Source organism: Thermobia domestica, chromosome 8, assembly GCF_964235325.1.
Source record: "Thermobia domestica chromosome 8, izTheDome1.hap1.1, whole genome shotgun sequence".
NCBI lineage: Eukaryota > Metazoa > Arthropoda > Insecta > Zygentoma > Lepismatidae > Thermobia > Thermobia domestica.
In genome coordinates this window covers 28,908,701-28,922,286 of record NC_137461.1, presented here as the reverse complement: position 1 = coordinate 28,922,286, position 13,586 = coordinate 28,908,701, and the positions used below count along the sequence as shown (strand labels likewise).

The window sequence follows — 13,586 nt, the reverse complement described above, 5'->3', positions numbered from 1 at the left end:
AGTATGCATTCATTACGTGAAAACCAAAGGTGATATGGCATATCACCGCATATTGTTTCACTTCGACTACTACACTGTGTCTATTTTAGAAGAATAGGTGTGGCACAAAATCGGTTATTGCCTGAACAAAATTAGTGTTTGTATAGCTAATTATACCAAACTGTAGAGTAATTGCATTTCTTTACAATGAATATAACTAGATTTATATAAAGAATATTATTTTATTTAAAAGTTAATTCCAGCAATATTTTAAACGTTATAATTTTCTTATTTGACATTAAATACGTAATAACATCAGTGTTTACAAAAAATCTCGTTGCAATAAACATTTTTACAAAATTATCTTGCGAAAATAACAATAAATAGGTATAATAAATAATTCTTATAGTGTGTTACTTGATTATAATCCTCTCCATCCTTTGATCGAAATACTCACTTCATATAAATGTCATACTCTAATTCAAAGTATCGTAAGTTAAGCTGATAGTGATTCAAAATCTTAATGTCGCTTAAATCCTTACGTTATATAAAAATCTCTCTCCTATCTCTGAATTTCTAAAGGCAAAAAGCTATTACTCTAAAATCAACCTTATTTCCTAATATAAGGACTTAATAATAGAAGTTGTGCTCGAATTATACTACGTATTCCATACTTCTCGTGATTCTAGTGCTGTATTTAACCTTCTTCTTCCTCTTCAGCTTCTCCTTCCTCTTCTAACGTCATCTCCTGCTTTTGCAAGATTTCTGATACCAAGTCGTTCAAGTCCTGATCTGCTTCTGTGAACTCCATCTCATCCATTCCTTCTCCCGTATACCAATGTAAGAACGCCTTCCTCCTAAACATTGCTCTGAACTGCTCCTCCACTCGCTTGAAACAGTCGACAATTGATGTGTTGTTGGCTATCAAAGTACCTGCAATCTTTAAACCTCGTGGTGGAATATCGCAAATAGCTGTTTTCATATTATTTGGTATCCATTCGACGAAATAACTGCTATTCTTCGTTTTGATATTCAACATCTGTTCGTCCACTTCCTTAGTGGACATACGACCTCGAAAATATACAGCAGCTGTAATATATTTACCATGTCGAGGATCACAAGCTGCCATCATATTCTTGGCATCAAAGAGCTGTTGTACTACTTCCGGAACTGTTATAGCACGATATTGTTGGCTTCCTCGAGATGTAAGAGGGGCGAATCCTGGTATGAAAAAATGTAAACGTGGTTCTGGAACCATATTAACTGCTAATTTTCGAAGATCAGAATTCAGTTGACCTGGAAACCTTAGACAAGTTGTGACACCTGACATTGTAGCAGAAATCAAATGGTTTAAATCTCCGTAAGTCGGTGTTGTGAGTTTCAATGTTCTAAAACAGATATCGTACAATGCTTCGTTGTCAATACAAAACGAATAATCTACACCTGTGACTAATAAATGGATAGAAAGTGTAGCATTATATGGTTCTACCACAGTATCTGATACTTTCGGAGAAGGAACAATGCAGAAATTACATTTTATTCTATCTGGATATTCTTCACCAAGTTTATTGAGAAGTTGTGTTCCCAATCCAGCACCTGTTCCACCACCAAGAGAATGAACCAATTGGAATCCTTGAAGACAATCACACGCCTCAGCTTCTTTTCTCAAGACATCAAGAATAGAATCGATGATTTCTAAACCCTCTGTATAATGTCCTTTAGCCCAGTTATTACCAGCTCCACTTTGTCCAAATACGAAATTATCAGGTCGGAAAACTTGTCCAAACGGACCACTTCGAATGGAATCCATAGTTCCTGGTTCTAAATCAATTAACACAGCCCTGGGGACATATTTTCCACCCGTTGCTTCGGTAAAGTATACATTGATTCTCTCTAGTTGTAAATCAGAATCACCATGATATGTACCTGTTGGATCAATTCCATGTTCATCACATATAACTTCCCAAAATTTTCCTCCAATGTTATTTCCACACTGGCCAGCTTGAAGATGACAGATTTCCCTCATTTTACAGTAGAGAAGGCAATTATTTTAAGTGTAGAGAAGTAGGACTATCAAGAGCACTTACAAATAAGACTTTAATTTATGGTTTACGTTAATACATAGAGTAAATAACTGAAGTTTGCTAGGATACGTGATCCATGCCATGTTGCCAAATTTGAAATCAGTATAATATCAAGAATTGACATTGTAATTTAATTTTTGAAGCAATTGTATTTGATAAAAGGTTCGATAAAAAAATAGTTATTAGATAAATGAATAAATTAAATATATGTTATAGAAATGCACTTCAGTCTCAAAATAGTTTTTTTTAAATATGTACCACCTTATGCAGAGTCATTTTGACGTATGATTAAAATCATACTAAAGGTCTGACTACCACAGGAAAAATATGTTAGTCGGACTCTTTAGTATGGCGTTAATCACGTGTCAGAATGACTCTGCGTAAGTCTCCTAGTGTCTTGTAATAAAGTTTCTAATTGGCACTTATTTCGACATATAATTCGTAAGATCTGGACAAGATCTTGACGGAAAAATTATAAGGATCTTACTCGTAATATTTCCATTCTATGTGTGAAATCATATCAACTTAGATACTGTATTATTTCTGAAATAACAAAATAAAAATCCGAGCATTAACCTATTCAACACATTTTTTTTTTTTTAATTTACTATTGTGAAAGTGTGGTTTTTCGATAGGAAATGGTAATTCAAGATTCTTCTCAAAGATAAATTAGCACTTAGAAGGTGTGTGTGTGTGTGTTTGTATAGTGATTAATAACACTTTAATTTGTTGATAAATGAAATGAAATGAAATTAAATTTTGAGTTTTACGTCCCACGGTTATGCCGGTTAGGCTAAAGGAGACGGTGATAATGAGTAATGAATGAAATGGTGGAATGAAGAAAGTGGGAGGAAACGGGAGAACCCCGAGAAAACCCACGCACACGGTGTTTGTCCACCACAAAGTTCACTTGGCGGGAGCAGGGTTTGAACCCGAGACCCCTAGCACCAGAGGTGAACGCTCTACCACTGAGCCACCGCGGCCCCCTGTTGATAAATTAAGACAAAAAGTAAATTTTACAATACCTCTATTGCGTTTAACGCAATATGCATATTTTTATTATGAGCTCCATAGTAGCTATATACTTGGTGTACATTGTTTGGCGCAGGATGCCTGGATTCGATTTCCGGTATAAGCTCATGTGGCTCGGTCTCACGCTGTTTGATACATCCACAGTGCTGAAAGGGGCGCTAAAAATTAATCAACCAACCTCCTACCTTCTTATAAATAGAATTGAGAAAATGAGTCGGGGGAGAAATGTAAGTTCTAAACTAGCACGGAAATTTGATTTTGCTGTCTCAGAGGGGGGGAGGAAGCAAAGAAAACTAACGCAAACTCCCTTTTCTGATATGTAGAGGGTACATACATCAGTGAAACAAGAAGGAAAACCGTTTTAAATTACGTATACTCAGATTATACCTATGGGGTTCTTAATTAATAAGTTTTACGAGCCGTTGTCCAAAAAAAAAAAAAAAAAAAAAAAGGTAAAATTTCGGCTAGAGTGAGTGCACTTGAAAGAGAGATACATAAATTATATATTTCCACTGGAGTTACTCTTCAACAGAACGTAAAAGAGCTGTATTTTATTTTTACAAGATTGGTGTCCACTAGTCTGTAACCATTACAAGTCGTATAGGAAGTCGTGTTATTGTTGATAATTCTGAGTATTAATATTAAAGTTTGCAATACACGATTTGTTGATACCAGGAAAGATTATCTGTATGTCATACAAGTTCGAACTCATTGAAATACAAGTAAATACCACATACAAACATTATCGACGTGCATAAGAATTCCAGGCCGAACATCGAAAGCGTTTCTACATTGGTACACAGGAGAAGGAATGGATTAGATGGAGTTCACGAAGCAGATCAGGACTTAAATGGCTGTGTTTCCAGGGATAAAAGTGGACCTGAAATGGTGGGGGGACGGTAGGTAGCGGCATGGCGTCATGCCGTCCCCCTGCCTATCTTCTCCCATTGCAATATTTTTAGGAACTGGGGGGGACGTGGTACATATTTCTTGGATATGAGGGGACGCCATTCCCCGGCGTTCCCCTTCACTTTTACCTCTGAGTGTTGCACAATAATATAGTGTTAAAACTCTTCGTAATTTAGTCCGTACCTTCCAAACATTTTGTTTTGAGTGTACATCACTGAAAGAACTGCCAGATGTTGCGCAAGGCGAATACGGGAGAGGAAAAATATATACTTGTTGGATAAGTAGTGACTGCAGTTTCTAAGAAAACCTGTGTATATATATATATATACCCAATGTGGCTTGTGTATGCTCCTTACAGATGGGTCTGCGCGAAGACACACTAGCTTCGCTCTATCCCATATTATTGTTCTTAGTGCCAAATTACCATAGATTGGTGCGTGTTTTTTGCATGGATATTTGTTTTTATGATGCCGTATATTAATTTGCAAGTATCTTATCGATCTGTATGCAATTATTGGTACATGCACCAAAGATAACATTACAGAATGCAATAGAGTATTATTTACAAGAAGAAAAGCAATGTAAAAGAATTTTATTAAGTTTACGACATCTCATAAAACTGCACATCTATTTCTACTAGATGGTGATGAAGTCATTCTGGAGCAAAATAGAGAGTGCGCTGCAGTTGCAAACAGATAGAAAAAAAGTGTCTCTTTCATCATCCTTTTCTTTCCACAGAAATTTAATTCATAAGACACTACAAATACTAAAGATTCATGATATAATTATATAGGGTGATTTTTTTTTTAACTCACGGATTTCATTTAGGTCTTGAATTTCTTACTGAAGTCCGGTTTTCATGCTGTTTGTAGCAAATGATCAAGGAATGATAGGAGATTTAGGGGATTATGTTTACTGGTTTAAATCCATCCGGGGTAATATCGAACACGCTCCAAGGAAAACAGCAAGTATTGGCTAGTTTATCTTAGAATTGAAAAGAGATTTTTGATTTTTGAAGCGAAATTGCAGAATACAAATTAAGTATTAGTGATAACACCCATAAATCACATGTTGAATAGCTATAGCCCGTTTCTTGCGACAAATGACCGAGAGATTTCTTGGACGACTTAAGTATTCAATAACTGACATCTTCCACAACACCTACCTGTGGGTCCCATGCTTCCCTGTCTCATTCAGAAGAGATCCTGTTTCCTCCAATTTATTCACCCGCGACCACATTGTGTTCCTGTCTGGGACAGAACATGAGACAAATTTGCTTCTAAATACACTTTGCGTAGCAACAACAGATTCCGTTTTTTTTTTTTTTTTTTTTTTTTTAAATAAGAATTAACGATAAACTCACATTGCTCCAAAGAGTACACTATTCTCAGTATATCCTGATCATATTCACACAGTAGCACAGAACTGTACAGCACAATTCCTAATACAACGGTCCAGTTTCCTGTTTCTTATTGACCTTGGCGAGGTTCCTATCTAACGAAGAAAACTCATATCTACACACCGCACCGCATCTCATTCCAATTGTAAGATATACTGGCGAATATTTGCTGTTTTTCTTAACACGTGGCCGATATTACCCCGGATGAATTTAAACCGGTAGACGTAGTTCCATAAATGTCCCATCCTTCCTTGATCATTTGAAAGAAACACCATGAAAATCGGGAAATCCTAGACCTAAATGAAATCCGTGAGTTTTTTTTTTTAAATCGTCCTGTATTAAAATGTATAAGATTAAAATGAAGCTATTTCTAAGATTACAACACGTATTAAATATCATTGAGCCTGAAACTTTAATATGAAAAACTTATTATTGGAAAATATGCTTATTTTATCATTAAGAGTTTCGTTAGCTGTGAATACTTTTTAGCATACTATGATTGGTTGCTTTAATTATTGAGATCATACATTCTCCTTAAGTTACATCATACTATATTGAGTTGCCATCATAGAAATACTGGGATAGGTCAATGAGATAACTATTTAATAATGAAATTCTTATAGTAAAAACTCATGTCACCAAATAGTGTCTGAAACAATATATATATATATATATATATATATATATATATATATATATATATATATATATATAGATAGATAGATAGATAGATAGATAGATAGATATAGATATATAGATATATAGATATGGTACTTGTAGTACATAGTCCTGATGTAGTTTTGGCGCTCACATCGTGTAAGATTGGCAGATAAAATTCAATACTTTGCATGAAAAGACATGTTCACAAGGAAAAATTTTCTGCAGGCGACAAAATTAAATACAAAACATTACAGCTGTATTTTAGGTTTACAATTGTGGGGTTACTAGTGTAAAATCAGTACAAGCCCTATACAACGTATAAAATAAGTGAGTGTATATGAAAGGTGAATATATTAGATACTATTTCCCACCGGTGGAGCATTTCTGCACCGTATACAAAAGCTGTATTTTATGTTTACAAGTGGAGTGATACTAGTGTGAAACAATGACAAGTGCTATTAAAACACATATCATTTCCAAAATTAACTTGTTTTCACCACCTTCGTGTACCTCTATACCCAGCGTCGCTGATGCAGTTCGTCCGTTCGGACGCAACCCCCGCCCTGTCGCGCAAGCCTACCAGCTTCACCCTGTGCAAATTCGGTTAGATATCATTCGTGCTTTTTACTGGCCACCTAGCACAGGTTGGTTTCAGTTTTTGCACTAATTTTTATTACATACATCAGGGTGCCGTATTTATACGAAATCGTAAAAGAATTGTAATTTTTCAATAAGTACTTCTGATAGCCCCCTTGAATTTTACCTAGTCCAAGTAAATTGTTTTTATGTCGCCCAATGCAAATCATTTAGGAGACAATAAGAAGGAAATTATGCTTTTTCAACAATTAATTCAAGTGCGTTCCTAGAGTAAACCTGCACGCTTTAAGTTTTATACAAATAGTAAACAGTAAGAGATGTGAACTTTCACATCAACAGATTTTCAATCTATTCCAACTCAGAAATTAAACTAAAAGAATAGTAATCAACTTTCTTAAGCTTTTTTATTTCATGCTATCTACATAGACTGGGAATCAGCATTTTAAATCATGTCACATCTTTTCATGACTACTCCCTTGTTTCAAGTAATACTACATGATTAAATATTGCAACACAGCCAATTGTCGAATATTCTAGAGCAGTTTGTTTCCTAGGAAACGTTTACGTTTAAATTAATATCGAAAATCACAACGTAATCTGTAGATCTTCGTACAAAGTGCTCAGTGCATTCATACTTTTTTACTGTTAAGACAAACAGTAATTTTCATTCAAAATGAGGGAAATCTGTCATCTTCAAGCTGGTCAGTGTGGAAATAATGTTGGAGGAAAGTTTTGGGAAGTTATATGTGATGAACATGGAATTGATCCAACAGGCACATATCACGGTGATTCTGATTTACAACTAGAGAGAATCAATGTATACTTTACCGAAGCAACGGGTGGAAAATATGTCCCCAGGGCTGTGTTAATTGATTTAGAGCCAGGAACTATGGATTCCATTCGAAGTGGTCCGTTCGGCCAAGTTTTCCGACCTGATAACTTCGTATTTGGACAAAGTGGAGCTGGTAATAACTGGGCTAAAGGACATTATACAGAGGGTTTAGAAATCATTGATTCTATTCTTGATGTCTTGAGAAAAGAAGCTGAGGCATGTGATTGTCTTCAAGGATTCCAATTGGTTCATTCGCTTGGTGGTGGAACAGGTGCTGGATTGGGAACACAACTTCTCAATAAACTTGGTGAAGAATATCCAGATAGAATAAAATGTAATTTCTGTATCGTTCCTTCTCCGAAAGTATCAGATACTGTGGTAGAACCATATAATGCTACACTTTCTATCCATTTATTAGTCACAGGTGTAGATTATTCGTTTTGTATTGACAACGAAGCATTGTACGATATCTGTTTTAGAACATTGAAACTTACAACACCGACTTACGGAGATTTAAACCATTTGATTTCCGCTACAATGTCAGGTGTCACAACTTGTCTAAGGTTTCCAGGTCAACTGAATTCTGATCTTCGAAAATTAGCCGTAAATATGGTTCCAGAACCACGTTTACATTTCTTCATACCAGGATTCGCCCCTCTTACATCTCGAGGAAGCCAACAATATCGTGCTATAACAGTTCCGGAAGTAGTACAACAGCTTTTCGATGCCAAGAATATGATGGCAGCTTGTGATCCTCGACATGGAAAGTATATTACAGCAGCAATATATTTCCGAGGTCGAATGTCCACTAAGGAAGTGGACGAACAGATGTTGAATATCAAAACAAAGAATAGCAGTTATTTCGTCGAATGGATACCAAATAATATGAAAACAGCTATTTGCGATATTCCACCACGAGGTTTGAAGATTGCAGGTACTTTGATAGCCAACAACACAGCGATTGTTGACTGTTTCAAGCGAGTGGAGGAGCAGTTCAGGGCAATGTTTAGGAGGAAAGCGTTTCTACATTGGTACACAGGAGAAGGGATGGATGAGATGGAGTTCACAGAAGCAGATCAGGACTTAAACGACTTGGTATCAGAAATCTTGCAGAAGCAGGAGATGACGTTAGAAGAGGAAGGAGAAGCTGAAGAGGAAGAAGAAGGTTAAATATAATAGTAGAACTAAGAGAAGTATGGAATGCATAACATATAAGGAGCACTCCTTATATTTTAGTTAATTCATTTTCTAATGAAGAAATAATTTCGAAGCCTATTGTGTTTAAATTAAAAATCATATCTGTAGGTGGTATGTTGTGTCTAGAGAGAGAGGTTTGGTAAGTTTATAATCTCTTCCAAGGCCTTGATTGAAACAATTCTGTATTTGTTTGAGTCAGTGTGGTTTTAACCTCCACAATCCATATAATTTGGGAAATATATATCAATTATATTGAAAGTTCTCTTTAGGGTATACAAAGTATGAATTACTTTTGACTGACGTGAGATAATCAATTTATACGAATATTAATGATTGTTTTCTTCGGAATTTTTACATGAATATATCAGGAGTGTGTGGTTGATAAGTTCATTATGAAGAGATTATTTCCATTATTAAAAATTATTATCACAACTTTTTGATAATAAAGATGTTTTATGGAATTACCTAAAAGTATGAATTTTACATTCAATTCCTGTATGTTAAGTATTGTTGTTAGTGTCGTATTTTAGTATTAGCTTACTTCTAACCTTCTAAAATATAATACATTTCTGGTACCAATACAACAAATAACATGCTTCGCTACGACTTTGAGTATTTTTACAACGAACTATGTTGTATATGAAAGGAAGTTGTGCTCAAATTGTTCCGATTGATACGAAATGTGCTGGAGTAAAAGATTTGATGAAGATAGAGTTAAAACCGATTGTTCCACAGTGCTTCACTTATTTCTTTGGAGTAGGCGCTTAGGGATTCGCTTTACATAACACGGGCCTTTTTCAATTACGGTTTCCGTTTGCGCAACATAGAATCTGCGTTTTAAGGCGGATTTTCATGTGTCCTTTACCTCCGTGAGTTGCGAGCGATTGTGCTAAACAGCCAATGAAATCATGCATCGGAGATGGCGCGCTACACTCGCGTCAGAGTAGAAATTTGTTCAATTCTGACGGAAGTAGCGCGCGTACACTATTGTATTCACTGACTAATATGGCGGAGGTAAGAACAACGTTTGAAGAACTGCTCGTAGAACAAGTAAGAGAAAACAAAATTTGGACAACCTTAAGTATCCGAAATACAAGGATTCAGTATTAAGGACAAAAACATGCCATCAAATTGCTGAAAATATTGGAATCGATGGTTAGTACTTTTATATTTGTGTAATTAATTAGTTGTATTACCGGGAACAATAGATAGTTCATACAATAACTGGTATGTACAAATTATCAATCCCTATATAAAATAAAAGCAATGTAATTTGAAACATGCTTTAGTATGATTTATGAATATTTTTATTTGTTTTATAAAATTTATCCGGATCGGATTTTAATTCAAAGAAAAGGTTCCTGTATATTCCGTGTTCTCGTCGAAGCTGGAAAATGGGGTGAACCCACCACATTTTCCTAACATACTTCTGACGGCGGCGTTTTGAAATATATTCCAGCTAAAACGATAGCTCTCCTTCGGGAATCCATTATCACAAACTAAAGTCGCAAACTTTCTATTTTACGCATGCGCATTAGCTAGCGAGTAGTAATTTGGCGCAATACACGCACGGATGTATGAAAACGAAAATAATTTACGATGAATACGCTACATGTGATGCTTCCGTTCTAACGCGGGCATGAAAATCCGCCTTTAGTTTGCGATAAACGACAAAACAGTTATAATTGACTTTTCCATGTTCTCGCTTCGCAATTTTTGGGCATTCTAGTACGGAATAAGATCCATGATGCAATTCGTCTTCATGGATATCAGAAACTAGTACTGGTTTAGAATATTTTATGTCAGGGGCGTTGTTGTTCGTGTGCTGTCCCAGTTTAGGTATACATACTTACGTTCATGATATATTCACTTCTTTCATAAGGAATTTCACTCATACTACCTTAGAAAGTGTTTCTTAAGGGAGGAGCTGCATTACTGGGAGGATGTTTACCCGTTATGAGTATAAATACAGCATGTGGACATATGGAATAAAAACCGATAACGTGAAAAGCACGATCCAATTTGTACTAGGTAATCATTAAAAAGTACAACTGCTTGTAACTGAAAAATGAAATGAAATCTTTAGTTTTATGTCCCACGGTTATACCGGTCAGGCTAAAGGAGACGGTGATTATGAGAAATGGATGAAATTGTGGAATGAAGAAAGTGGGATGAAACGGGAGAACCCCGAGAAAACCCACGAGCACGGTGTCTGTCCACCACAAAGTCCACACGGCGCGAGCTGGGATCGAACCAGGGATCCCAAGCACCGGAGGTGAACGCTCAACCACTGAGCCACCGCGCACCCTGCTTCTAACTGAGTCAGCGGAGGAGTGCAGCAGGGGACCTGAACGTGAATGGCTCCGTCGCATTGGGAGTATGCATGTCAGCGACGGTGGGTATTCGCATAAGTGAGAATGGTGAAAAAACATTTCATATAGCGTAACAACACATGCTTTACTTGTAGCACAGCTTTGCGACACTTTTTTAGCTACACATGATCACTTTGTACACGGTCTTCGCATAGTACTTCAGTTCATCATAGCTTTCTTATGGAGTGTTACATGTTAAAATGCAAACTTGATTTCGTATTTCTACCTCATTATATATGTGAGAGGGAATATCCTGATATAGTTTGAGTACTTATGCACTGGTCTTCTTAAAATTATACTATTCTTCCGTAAATTTTACAAATCTGTGTTTACGTAAACTGGGACAGCGCCGTTGTTTCTTGATAACATATGCTTGGTACACTTCTGTCGGCAAGTGTGAAAAGCACACACTAGTGTGTAGCATTGTCCAAGAAACGAGACAAGAAGTTGCATCTCGTAAATTTTGTAGAATCCTCGTCTCGTCTCGATTCTCGAAATGCTCGTCTCGTTTTGTAAATTTATGTACAAAATTTATCCCCTCTTTTTTTCTTAATGCCCTCTGCAAGTGAACATAACTCTTCCGCGCCACGAGAGGTCCAGAAACGGTGTGACACAAGAACATTTGAACCATTATTGATCATTGGAGTACATTGAGGAATGACTTACATATATCGAAAAACGTTGATAAATGCACTTCATTGTGTTCAAACAATCACTTCATCAATTTATAATATTTATACTATGAATCAAGTAACGATAGAACAAGTGTTGCCACACTTGGTACAATTGTACCAAAATCAGCCCTTCTTGTCATACATTGGCCCGTTGGTACCACGCTGACATTTTCAGCCGCTTTTGTGAAAAACTTGGTAGAATTCTACACAATTTAGCACCATTTAACAAATACTTGTTACATTTTCAGTAACAGTAAGTGACAGTAAGACTTTTCCTACACCTCATGTTACTCATACTGCACGTTGACTCTTAAAAAATGCTGTTGAACATTCATTCTGTGACATTGCACCAAATGACGCTACGAAGTTTGTGTGGAAAATTCGTAATTCGAACCAGTGTTGCCACAGACCAAGTTCTGCAGTGGGCTGAAAAATAGTACCAAATTGAAAGAAAAAGGGCTGAATTCATAATCCTATACCAGTGTAGGACATGGCTATATAACACGAAACTAAAAGAGAGAAAGTTATAGAACACTCGCCCCCTCTTCCAAGGGTTCAAATAATAAAAAAAAAAGTGTTCTTTTCAAAAATAACTTTTTTCAAAATATCCAAGAGGATCCCGAACACCCGTGGAAGTAGATGAAACTTTTCCCGCACGTAGAAAGTATAACAGAGACCGCAAATTAAAGGGGAAAACAATGATCATCTTCAGTAAGTATTGTAAGGAAACCAAACGCGCCTCTCTATTTCAAAGTGACCAAAACACCAAAATCGTGTTATGGCCATATATGAAAAAATACATAAAAGTAGGAACAAATTACTCATCGAGTTCGTGTGTAAACAGTACATTATAATAAAATATTAAAATATAAATTATTGCACTTGTTCTCTCTTATTTCACGACCGAAGGAGAATAATAGAATGTATGAAGAATATAAGGTAAGTAAACTGACATTTGTTAAAAAAAAAAATGTAAAACCGTTCCAGGGTCCTAGAACCTTCAATGAAAGACATCACAATAGAGATGTAGGAAAAGTCTTACTGACATTTTTGAAAATGTGACACGTATTTGTTAAATGGTGCTGAACTGGATAGAATTGTATCAACTTTTTCACAAAAGAGGCTAAAAATGCTAGCGTGGTACCAACGGGCCGTTAAATGACAAAAAGGACTGAATTTGGTACAATTGTACCAAGTGTGGCAACAGTGATTCGAACTATACCGGAAAGGAAATAACGCTGGATGTATGCATCCACGCCGCGCATGGAGAAGAGAAAGAAGCAATGTAGTGGAAATTTTTAGTTGGAAATCTTAAAACAAATGAAGAAGAACACACACGTTGAATCAAATGTTGAATATTCTGAAGAAGATCATCGTGCAAGTGAAATTTCATCTACTTCTACAGTTGTTCGCTTCATCCTATTTGGATGTTTTTAAAAAGTAATTTTTTAAAAAGAGCACTTTCTTGATTTGGACTCTTGGAGAGGGAGGGATATTCTAGAACTTTACCTCTTTTACTTTCGTGTTATAGAGCCTTTTATTACACTGGTGTATGGTAAAACAAAGAATTCAGCCCTTTTTTGTTTCAATTTGGTACTATTTTTCAGCCCATTCCAGAGCTAGGACTGTGGCAACACTGGATAGAACAGAGTTTGAGAAATAAGAATTGGGTAGGTAGTGTTGTCCACTCAACTCATAAAATTTCTCGTCTAGTATAGTAAACGAGACGAGAACTAATTTTTCTCGTCTCATTTCGAATTTAATAATGTACTTCTTGTCTCGTGAGCGACGGTACCTACGTGTTCTAAGTGGTCACTACAAAAGCTAGTATTGCATCTTGCACATGTCGAC

At 36.1% G+C, this 13,586-nt stretch overlaps 2 pseudogenes; one reads left to right on the top strand and one right to left on the bottom strand.

The window, feature by feature from the left end:
- Positions 1-201: 201 nt before the first annotated feature.
- Positions 202-2,131, bottom strand: LOC145692815 (tubulin beta chain pseudogene; annotated as a pseudogene).
- Positions 2,132-7,200: 5,069 nt separating this feature from the next.
- On the top strand, positions 7,201-9,160 carry LOC145692814 (tubulin beta chain pseudogene; annotated as a pseudogene).
- The last annotated feature ends 4,426 nt before the right edge of the window (positions 9,161-13,586 follow it).